The 12,154-nt window shown below is 40.7% G+C and overlaps 1 long non-coding RNA gene across 1 annotated transcript in view; it reads right to left on the reverse strand.

Annotated features, from left to right (window-relative positions):
• Positions 1–557: 557 nt before the first annotated feature.
• Positions 558–12,154, reverse strand: part of LOC138081099 (uncharacterized) — a 28,632-nt gene continuing 17,035 nt past the window's right edge. Inside the window, exons 6-7 of the long non-coding RNA XR_011145009.1 lie at positions 2,028–2,116; positions 558–1,451 (exon numbers count right to left, since the gene is read on the reverse strand). This is a non-coding gene — a long non-coding RNA (uncharacterized lncRNA). The remainder of the gene's footprint in view (positions 1,452–2,027; positions 2,117–12,154) is intronic.

The following is a 12,154-nucleotide window of genomic DNA, read 5'->3' on the forward strand; positions in this document are numbered from 1 at the left end:
TCTGCCAAGTCAGTTTTAGGGGCAATCAGAGCACTGGTGGAATATCAGATGATTTTAGATGGCACCAGCTTGACATTTAGATAAACTCAGCTAGTCATGGATGTCTCCCTTGACATACTCTTTCAGTGCTTCCAGTTACAGCAGGAGCATAGTACCAGTTGGCATAGGGATTATTTTACCACTTCAGTAACACTCCCTAGTGTCTCCTTTCAACAGAAATAGCAGGCCTCCAGCTCAGTCTTCACTGGAAAATATATCTGACAAGAATTTAATAACATTACTTAGCTCATGGTATTTTTTTTTGGGGGGGGGGGTATTTCTTTTTTTATTCTATTTAAGGCAAATAATCCGTTTTCAATTTTTAGTTAATAAGAACGTTTACTTTTTAAATAAGTATACTATTAAAAAGAACAACTTAAAATGAACAACTTAAAAATGTTTTTATTAGTACAGATGACACAAGGATATGATAAAATCATAAGACTGGGATGTAAATAATAGAAGTTTGAGGAGCACCAGACTAAACAATTGCTAATCAAGTCATGCCTTTTATTTTTACAGAGATTAACAATCTTTTAGAAAATTCGGTCTGTTTAGGATGTCTTATAACCAGCAATAGCAATTTCTAATAAGCTTTCCTGAAAAAAAAAAAAAGTATTTTTATGAGAGATGGCTTTAATATTAATTACTTAGGATGCTTTTAAATGCTTATAATAGAAAACATGCAGGGTTTCCCAGGTGGCTCAGTGGTAAAGAATCTACCTGCTAATGCAAGAGACACGGATTTGATCCCTGCATTGGGAAGAACTCCTGCAGAAGGAAACAGCACCCCACTCCAATATTCTTGCCTGGGGAATCCCAGGGACAGAAGAGTACAGTCCGTGGGGTCGCAAAAGAGTCAGACACAACTTAGTGACTAAACAACAGCATTAGGAAACATAACTAAAAGTATCTTGATAAGAACTAATTCCTAACAGTTCCAGCATAGATTCAGCACAGATTCAGTCAGTGACTCAGTGACATCAAGGGTCCAGGTTCTCGCCATCGTTTCTTCTGCCGTTCTCAGCATGTCAGTTTTGTCCTTGTATTTGTTTTCTCATCTCAGGAGAGCTGGATGGCACCAGCTCTCATCCAACAATAACCAGATTCAGAAAAGTATGAACGTTTTGTCCCTTTCCAGAGCAGAAGAAACCCAAAAGTTCCCTTATTTGCCTCCACATTTCTTAAGCAAGATTACACCTGTATAAAATCAAACATTACCAGGAAGAAAAGGAATTACATCAGGATTGCCTTAACCTAATGCTCATTCATCCACTGAGGCCAAGGAGGGACCAATAAAGATTATGGGCTTTCATGGAGTATATAAGGTTTTCACAAAAGCTGGTCAGGGTTCTTAGGTAAGAGGAGACTCTGCCTTGGGCCCACCAGTGTAATAAACTGCACTCCACTATCTGAAAAAAAAAAAAGAAAAGATTATGGGCTTAGTAACTGAACAGTGTTGGGATTCTCTTGGCAAGGAAGTAGGAGGGTTATGGCTGTTGAATTTCAGTCCGCATTGCTTGCCATGGGCTTGCCTTAACACAAGACTGGAACAAGTTAGGACATGCAGAAAGTCTAAGGATTAATGTTGGAGAAAACTCTTATTTCAGTGTCACAAGTAATAGAAACCTGGGCCAAACGGACAAGAAACACACAGAAAATGGAAACTAACAGTTTTGTTTTGTTTTTAAGAGTCCAAATAGAGTAAACTCTCAAAAAATTGTATCTCAAGGATTTAAAACACACTGGTTGGTTGAAAATCCTCCCTTATTCCACCCGCCTCAGCTATTGTGAGCAGGAAAGACCTGAAGGGCAATGCCGGGCCAATTTTTAAAGTGGCTGTGATTGTTAAAAAAAAAAAAAAAAAAGTGGCTGTGATTGTTATTACTTTTAAGAATACAATATTCTTTAAAGCTGCAGAGTAGAAATCATGGAGGGAAAATGAGAACATTGAACTTCATTAGATATTTTTTTACACTTTAACTTACATGTGGAGTATGTGAAGGGGCATCTTTATCTTGCCTGTGCAGAGGCCTTGTCCATGTTTTAATCTGGTCCTGACAGATAACTTTAGCTCCTGCAAATGAGATGTTCTGATAGCCTCCAACTCATCTCAGTTGAGTTACTAGTGTTATAAATGCACTCTAAGCATAATTCTTGGCTTTATTCCACACTCCAGAATGAATGGAATCAAATAAATGACTGAAGCTGGATCTGGACTGAGACATGCGACAGGAAATGGCCATTCAACAAATATTGACATATTGATTGAGCACATAAAGGGTCCCAAGTTCTTTGTATTTATTCTGTTTTCATCCAAACAATTACTCCATAATACAGTCATTTTTTAAATTTATCTTTAACTGGAGTATAATTGCTTTACAATATTGTGTTGGTTTCTTCCATATATTAACATAAATCAGCCATAGGTATACATATGTCCCCTCCCTCTTGAACCTCCCTCCCACCTCCCACCTCATCCCACCCCCCTAGGTTGTCACAGAGCACCAGTCTGAGCTCCCTGAGTCACATAGCAAATTCCCACTGGCTATCTATTTTACACATGGTAAAGTAGGGCCAAAGTAAGGGAGTGATTTCTTCGAGTTTACAAAACTGGTAAGTATGGAACCAAGATTTGAACTTGGGCTTTTCTGACTCTAAATCCTGTCTTCTTTCCATTGAACTAACCTGCCTCCTGAGGGTCTGTGCAACCAAATACCAAAGAACAAAATTAAGAGGTTATGAAATGAGATCCAAGGTACAGGCTGAGATGTGAAGGAATAGAAAAGCAAGAGTCAAAACCAAATCTAGGTGACAAACAGATATTTAGCCCCTACTATGTGCCAAGCCGTGGAATAGAAGAGAGGTCGGGATACATGTCTAGATATGATGGAAAAGGGGAAGTAGGTCAAGAATCAATAGTGACTCCAAGACATTCTGCGATCTCAAAGGAGGGGCTTTTTATATGTTCCTTGGTGTGGGGCCAGAACAGGGAGTAGGTGTGGCTGGGACTTGGGGATAAACAGGCACACCTGGGCAATAGGAATGCACTTGGCTGGGTGGGGTTGGTGAAAACAAACTTATTGGTAAGCTTGCCTTTTCACAGCTGGGTGAGATTTCCCATACTTTATACTTATGTGCATCTGAGGGCAAATTCTAGCTATCCAACTCTTAATTAACTGACAGACATTCTCTCCTTAATCATCATCCAAATATTTCCATATTTTATATACTGGTAGAATTTACTTTTATCTTGAATTTTAGTAACCAGAGTGTATTGGGGACTATTAAATCTCTAATAGTGTTGCCATAGCTGAGATCCCCCTGGAAAGAATATTGCTCAATTAGCATTTATTCTGTTCTCATTCCAAAAAGCTGGGCTATTGTTCCCTGAGTTGTCATCTGGGTGTAGCTGTTATCTTTGATATCTGTCACTTGGAGGGTAAATATTGTTATTACGGTTGTTGGCCCAGATGATACCACATAGTTTCAGCTGTATGATTCATCTTGCAGAAAAGAATGTAAGTTCTTTCAGTGTATCGACTCTAACCTGCCAGTCTTCATAATGGCCTGCATATTTTTGACCAGGTCTTCTCATACTTGGGCTTCCCTGGTGGCTCAGAGGTTAAAGTATCTGCCTGCAATGTGGGAAACCTGGGTTCGATCCCCGGGTCAGGAAGATCCTCTGGAGAAGGAAATGGCAACCCACTCCAGTATTCTTGCCTGGAGAATCCCATGGATGGAGGAGCCTGGTGGGCTATCAGGGGTCGCAAACAGTTGGAGGCAACCAAGCGACTTCACTTTTACTTTCATTTTCTCATACTTATCAGTGCTACCGAAACAATGTAGCAGATATCTGTATCTAGCCAAATCTAAAGAAAAACAATGTTAGTGCTGAGACATAGTTTCAATTTGGGTGTACCAAGAGCCCATTTAGTTTCATTTATAGCCCAAAGTTGGATATATAACCCAAAGCAAGTTGGAAAAATCCTGGAAGGTCAATCCATGCAAAAGAATTTCCTGAGACAGAAAAATCAATGCCATACCCCTCCCTACCCCCTTTCTCTGAGTGCACAGACAAAGGAAACTACCCTACAGGCTACTGGGCAAAGGTCAAAAGGTACTTGGATCAGTTTAATGCTACTGACCCCAGGAAAGTACACATAAACTCATTTTACCAAATATGGTTGTGTCTCAAAAGCATTGGACTCATTTTTTCTAAATGTATTTTTCTGTATTTAAACATAATTTGGAGTTAGCCTGTAAAAATAAAGGTACTGTGAATATTGTCTGCTTGACTTAGGACCAGCTCTATTGTGAAATAGCTAGAAAGCTCTGAAGCTGGAGTCAGAAAGAATCTTAGGTTCAAATTCTGACTCAACTATTTAATTCTGTATTACTTTAGGCAAGTTACACAACTTCCCTAAATCTCTTCATCTAAAATATAGGGATAATAAATTTTACTTTAGCAAATCGTTAGTTTGAATCCAATGAGATGATGCAAATGAGTACTCATAACAGTGAGTGACTCTGAAGAAGCTAAAAAGTGGCTATTTAGATTTAAAAAGCAATAGACTCAGTCACGGGTCAGGAAGTGAATGTACTTAACATGTAGAGTGACCATTTGATTATTGAGAAAAAAATTGGAGGTTTGGATATTTTGAAAATTCCATGTAAGATATACAGCAGAAAGTGAAAGGCCCTCAGTCGTCTCCGACTCTTTGCAACCCCATGGACTATACAGTCCATGGAATTCTCCAAATATTCCAAATACGGGGTCATTGGTATTTGGAGAAATACAGCAACCACCCTCCAAATACCAACGATCCCCGTATCTAAATTCGCAGCTTTGACCTCTCCTCCAAGCTTTAGACTCTGATATCCAGCTCCCCACAGGTCTACTACATCTCAACATGTCCAAAACTGAACTCAGCATCTTACCCTTCAAAACCATTGTTATTTCCTAGCTCGGTGGAGTGTGCCTGTAATTCACTCAGTCACAAAATTCAGAAATTTGAATGTCGTCCTAGAATCCTCCATCTCTCATGTTCCACCCTAAACATCTGAATCAAGGGCAGTAGAACTCTGTTTCTTAAACCTGGCAGAGCTTCAGAACTAGGGTACTTTGGGAAAATATCAAGTCCTGCCCCAGAGGTTCTAACAGGAGACAGGGATGAAGAGCATCCCCATGGAAAAGAAATGCAAAAAGGCAAAATGGCTGTCTGAGGAGGCCTTACAAATAGCTGTGAAAAGAAGAGAGGTGAAAAGCAAAGGATAAAAGGAAAGATATAAGCATCCGAATGCAGAGTTCCAAAGAATAGCAAGGAGAGATAAGAAAGCCTTCTTCAGTAATCAATGCAAAGAAATAGAGGCAAACAACAGAATGGGAAAGACTAGAGATCTCTTCAAGAAAATTAGAGATACCAAGGGAACATTTCATGCAAAGATGGGCTCGATAAAGGACAGAAATGGTATGAACCTAACAGAAGCAGAAGATATTAAGAAAAGGTGGCAAGAATACACAGAAGAACTATACAAAAAAGTTCTTCATGACCCAGATAATCATGATGATGTGATCACTAATCTAGAGCCAGACATCTTGGAATGTGAAGTCAAGTGGGCCTTAGAAAGCATCACTATGAACAAAGCTAGTGGAGGTGATGGAATTCCAGTTGAGCTGTTTCAAATCCTGAAAGATGATGCTGTGAAAGTGCTGCACTCAATATGCCAACAAATTTGGAAAACTCAGCAGTGGCCACAGGACTGGAAAAGGTCAGTTTTCATTCCAATCCCAAAGAAAGGAAATGCCAAAGAATGCTCAAACTACTGCACAATTGCACTCATCTCACATGCTAGTAAAGTAATGCTCAAAATTCTCCAAGCCAGGCTTCAGCAATATGTGAACCATGAATTTCCAGATGTACAAGCTGGTTTTAGAAAAGGCAGAGGAACCAGGGATAAAATTGCCAACATCCACTGGATCATGGTAAAAGCAAGAGTCCCAGAAAAAAATCTATTTCTGCTTTATTGACTATGCCAAAGCCTTTGACTATGTGGATCACCAGAAACTGTGGAAAATTCTGAAAGAGATGGGAATACCAGACCACCTGACCTGCCTCTTGAGAAATCTGTATGCAGGTCAGGAAGCAACAGTTAGAACTGGACATGGAACAACAGACTGGTTCCAAACAGGAAAAGGAGTACATCAAGGCTGTATATTGTCACCCTGCTTATTTAACTTCTATGCAGAGTACATCATGAGAAACACTGGACTGGAAGAAACACAAGCTGGAACAAGATTGCTGGGAGAAACATCAATAACCTCAGATATGCAGATGACACCACCCTTATGGCAGAAAGTGAAGAGGAACTAAAAAGCCTCTTGATGAAAGTGAAAGAGGAGAGTGAAAAAGTTGGCTTACAGCTCAACATTCAGAAAACGAAGATCATGACATCTGGTCCCATCACTTCATGGGAAATAGATGGGGAAACAGTGGAAACAGTGTCAGACTTTATTTTTGGGGGCTCCAAAATCACTGCAGATGGTGATTGCAGCCATGAAATTAAAAGATGCTTACTCCTTGGAAGAAAAGTTATGACCAACCTAGATAGTATATTCAAAAGCAGAGACATTACTTTGCCAACTGAGGTCCGTCTAGTCAAGGCTATGGTTTTTCCTGTGGTCATGTATGGATGTGAGAGTTGGACTGTCAAGAAAGCTGAGTGCTGAAGAATTCATGCTTTTGAACTGTGGTGTTGGAGAAGACTCTTGAGAGTCCCTTGGACTGCAAGGAGATCCAACCAGTCCATTCTGAAGGAAATCAGCCCTGGGATTTCTTTGGAAGGAATGATGCTAAAGCTGAAGCTCCAGTACTTTGGCCACCTCATGCGAAGAGTTGACTCATTGGAAAAGACTCTGATGCTGGGAGGGACTGGGGGCAGGAGGAGAAGGGGACGACCGAGGATGAGATGGCTGGATGGCATCACTGACTCGATGCACGTGAGTCTGAGTGAACTCCGTGAGTTGGTGATGAACAGGGAGGCCGGGTGTGCCGCGATTCATGGGGTCGCAAAGAGTGGGACACGACCGAGCGACTGAACTGAACTGAACTGAACTGAGGTACATATACTGTGGGAATCTACTTTCAAAAATAAATATGTTGAACTTCCACAAAGAACTGATACTCTTCCAGAGCTGGAAGCCACTGTTGTAGCACACAGTCTTACGAGATTATGTATATGTATCTTCATCTCCACTCCTGTGGCAGCTCCTTTACTCTATACCCTCACGTCTCTCTTTTTAAACATAATTCTATGTACTATCTTTTTATTTTTGGCTATGCCGTCTTCACTGCTGTAGGGGCTTTCCTCTCGTTGTGGTGAGTGCGGGCTACTCTTTTATGTGGAGCATGGGCTCTAGGGCACAGAGTCTCAGCAGTTGCAGCTCCCAGACTCTAGAACACAGACTCAGTAGTTGTGGCACCTGGGCTTAGTTGCTCCGTGGCATGTAGGATCTTTCTGGATCAGGGATCAAACCCATGTTTCCTGCATTGGTAGGCAGATTTTTTTTTTTCACCATGGAGCCCCCAGGGAAGCCCTTCATCTCTCTCTTGAATCCAGAAGTCACTGAATTGGTGGTCACTCTGCTTCTAGTTCCCCAGCCACCATCCCACTTCGTCTGTCTTTCCAGTGCTGCCAGATCTATGTGAACCTAAGCTTTAGAGGAAAACACATCTAAATTCAAATCCCTGCTTTGCTAATTACATGTCTATAACCTTGAGCAAATTAGTTCATCTCTCTAAGATTCAATTTTCTCATGAGGAAAATGAAGATAATACTAATACCTATTAAATGAGATTTGGATGGATGAAATTTATAAATCTCTTAATATAGATACAGGGACTGGAAGATAGCAAGCTATTAGAATTATTTAGCTAATATAATTCTTTTTGCTATTATGGCACAAATCTATGTAATTCCTGTTTCATTTTCTCCTCTGGCTCCTAGTTTCCTTTTCAGCAAATAAATCCCAAGTTAGGCTTTCTTCATCCCAATTGCCTTTCTCCTACCTGGACCTCTGGGCTTCCCTGATAGCTCAGTTGTTAAAGAATCTGCCTGCAATGCAGGAGACCCCGGATTGGTTTCTGGGTCGCAAAGATCCTCTGGAGAAGGGAAAGGCTACCCACTCCAGTATTCTGGGCTGGAGAATTCCATGGACTGTATAGGCCATGGGGTTGCAAAGAGTCGGACACAACTGAGCAATTTTCAAGTCACTTCACTTGCCTGGACCTCTAGTAATCACCAGTCATGAACATCCTCTGATGTGGCATTTGTTCTTCCACATTTCTTCCCAGGACTCATACCTGAGGCCTGCACAGATTATACAGCTCAGCCAAGTGGGAATTTGTGTGATTTGGTTCATCCACTGCCCAGGTCTGACTTACCTAACTACCAGCTAACCAGAGGGTATCTTGACACTAAATAAGCTAATAAACACAATTCTCTATATGTCTTGTATAGGCCCAATTTACCACACATAAAGGGCATACAGTACATAATTATACTCTCCTCTCTAAACATAAAGTTCTGAGTGTTCTTGCCTTAAGCAATACCTAAAGCTTAAGCTCAGATAGAAGAAAAGAAAAGTAGAAGCTCGGGTAAGCTCAGGCAGAAATAAAGGGAAACAGTCTGGAGAGAGTTCATTTTCTGGAGGTGGGCTAGTTAGGTGGTCAGATCAGCTTTGTTACGGTTGTTGAGTCACTCAGTTATGTCAGACTCTTTGCACCCCAGGCTTCCCTGTCCTTCATCATCTCCTGTAGTTTGCCCAAACTCATGTTCATTGAGTTGGTGATGCCATCCAACCATTTCTCCTCTGTTGCACCCTTCTCCTCCTGCCTTCAATCTTTCCCAGCATTAGGGTCTTTTCCAATGAGTCTGCTGTTTGCATCAGGTGGCCAAAGTATCAGAGCTTCAGCTTCAGCTTCAGCATCAGTCCTTCCAATGAATATTCAGGATTGATTTCCTTTAGAATTTTCTGGTTTGATCTCCTTGCTGTCCAAGGGGTCCTCAATAGTCTTCTCCAGCATCACAGTTTGAAAGCATACCAATATTCTTTATCAGGGAGTGAAACATCCTAATTCCAGAAACTGTGCCTGGGGATATTTGAAGGACTAGGGAGGCAGAGTGAAGCCCTTGAGAAAAGAGATTAGCAAGACACAGCAACAACTATTATGATGATGGTGCTTGCTAACTTTTATTGAGTTTTCATTTTAGACCAGGTGCTATGTTAATTCTTTTACAAACATTTCCTCTAATTGCTATGTTAATTATTTTACAAGCATTTCCTCTAATTGCTTCATCAACCCTTCAAGAGGTTAGGTACCAGATGGAAAAACTGAGTCTCAGGGGGTTAAGAGACTTGCCCAAGATTACAGGGCCGGTGAACAAACCCACTCCCCCCCAGTTCCCCCCAACTCAATTCCCCCGCAAAAGACTAACTGTTAAGTGCACTTAAAGCAGGGATTTCAGCTCACTGAGCACATGTCCCAGGGGCTCTCTTGAATCAATTTGCATACTTCACTCAGAAGAGCAATTAGTTCCTGTTTCTTTCATCCCCAGAATCCCTTCCTCTTAGTCCAGCCAGACAGGTCTGAGCCCGCTGGTTGTAAGTGAGGCTGGAGCAGAGAGTGACCTGGGTGATTCAAGTGCCACTAGGTGGACAATATAGTTGTAGACACTGACCTAGACAACACTATGCTCTTAAATCACACAAGAATTCTATGATAAATCCACTAGACTCTGCCCATCACAGAAAAGTAAATAGCCTCCCTAAGAATTAATTTTGAGGAATTAATTCAAAATAGTCAAGACATGAGGCCTCAGTAGTTATAATACCAAAAAAAAGCCTAACATCATAGGAATGAATAAGTAATTTTTGGCTCAAACTTACAAAAGCAGTCATTAAAACTCACATGACAAATTGTGCCTGCCAACTTTGAAACAACAGAAAATAGACTTTGATAAGCTAAAATTTCAAAAGGAGTCAAAATTGTATCTACCATATGGACATAATTATGTTTTTGTTAAAAGCATAGAGGATAACTCTGAAAGAATACACCACATTATGAATGGGTGGTGGAAGCAGAAATCATACTGTTTATTTTTCATAAGTGACATCTTACAGTATTTTTAATGAGCATAGTTATTATTTCTCAATGAAAAAAAAAAGCTTTATTTTTTTAAAAAATAAAAAGAACTAGTCTCCTAGTGAGTCCTAGTACATTTTGAAATTGTTTCTGAGTCTAACTCAGCCCACCTCTTATTTTCTTCATTATGCACCCATGATCCCATGACCCAACAGCCTGGTGGCCTGTGGTAATCAGAGCTGTTAAGTAACTTCCCTGAAATTTTAAGGCTTTTGACATTTTCTCCACTACCTTATAAAGAATGTTCAACAGGTTTTTGGCTTCATAACCTACCAGAAATCCATTCTTCCTCCCAGCTGTCCATTTTATTAGAATGATGTGTTGAAACACAGGACCACACAAGCAAGGGCTGGTTTTAATTGTTAAACATTCCCCATTGTGTCTGGTTTCTCTCTGCTGCCTGATGGGCTCCACTAAAACTCCTGTAACTTGTGTTCCTGAGGGAGTCCCAGCACAAATAAGACTGCCCCCTGCCCCATGCCAACAGTGCATCCTGAGCAAATGTCATGCCACAAGCCATGTCACAAGCTTGCATCAGCTAATGATATTCCAGAACCCTTCCCTAAGAAGAAAGTGGATGCCAGGTGATCACAGTGAACACAAAACTATCAAAATACTGTCTTCCAGCGATTGGTACATTTGCAAGTTCTGTTCCAAATACGTTGGCAGCCATTTTACTCCAGGAAGCCAGGGAGGGGAAAGTCTGTTCTTGCATCATTACCAGCAGCCTGGGGAAAACCCAGTCCTTTCATACACAAACCCAGCTGGCTGCATTTGACTGCACAGAGCCTACCTGAGTCTCCTTACCAACCCATGCCTTTGGCAGGTACTTAACTCAGCACCCCTCTGAGATTTAGTAGAGAGCAAAAAAAATACTCCAGTGGCACCTTTCAGACATGTAAGGGTGAAACACATGTGATTTTCCACACCCTTGAAGATTCAAATTCATTTCCATAAAGCAACGTTGCTCTATATGACTCTACAGAAACCACAACAAAGGTACTGAGTGAAGGCTATCTGTATTACTAGAAAGACACTTTGTCACACAGTAGATTTTCAAAGAAGTGTGACAAGTGCAGTGCAGGGCTGGATGAATCCAAGAAGATTGAGAAAAAGGAGCTGTAACAGTGCAGGAAGGACAGGGGCATCAGGGGAAATGTAGATCTATAGATGATAAAGGAGAAAAAAAATGGAAAGAAAAGAAAACCTGGGGCAAATTTCCATTCTGCAGGAAAAAAAAAAAAAAACCACTTTTTACCTCACTTTGAGTCTACATCTGAGAGTATGAACAGCGCTGAGGAACTCAGAACCTTCTAACCCGGTAAATTCACTTTTCCACAAATTGTTTCCTCATCTACAGCAAACTTCACATCTTCTTTCAGCCTTCCTCTCTTCCCCACACAAATGAAAATAAAGAATCTCTGATATTTATGTTTTGCATTTGTCTCTTTTTAATTTCAATGAAATGAGTTAAGACTGAGGAAATCAAAAATGCCATAAAGCGAATTGAAAAAATACTCTGCAGAGACCGACAGCCACTTTGGTGTTACTGCCTCCTCAGTAAGTTTTGCATGACTGTGGCCTTGTCCAGCTCTCACCAGAGAGCCAAACAAACCCAGTAAAAATCAGCACCATTTATTAACACTTCATTTTATCAGACTATGAGAAAACCCAGAGGAAGAGTATAGATGGCTTCTTCCCTTAAGAAACTGAGACTCTCAAAATGCTGCACACATAAGCCCCAGCTAAGATTGTAAAGGATCTCAGAGCTGGTTAACAGTAAGAAAATGCATATTCATCAGATAATGAAGAAAATATGGGAGAAAGATTGGAAGAAAAATATGGAAGAAAGAAAACCCTTCAGAGACCCTAAAAGATTTTGTAGTACGAAACGTGATCCATGGGAGCTT

This window comes from Capricornis sumatraensis, chromosome 6 (genome assembly GCF_032405125.1).
Source record: "Capricornis sumatraensis isolate serow.1 chromosome 6, serow.2, whole genome shotgun sequence".
NCBI classification, from domain to species: domain Eukaryota; kingdom Metazoa; phylum Chordata; class Mammalia; order Artiodactyla; family Bovidae; genus Capricornis; species Capricornis sumatraensis.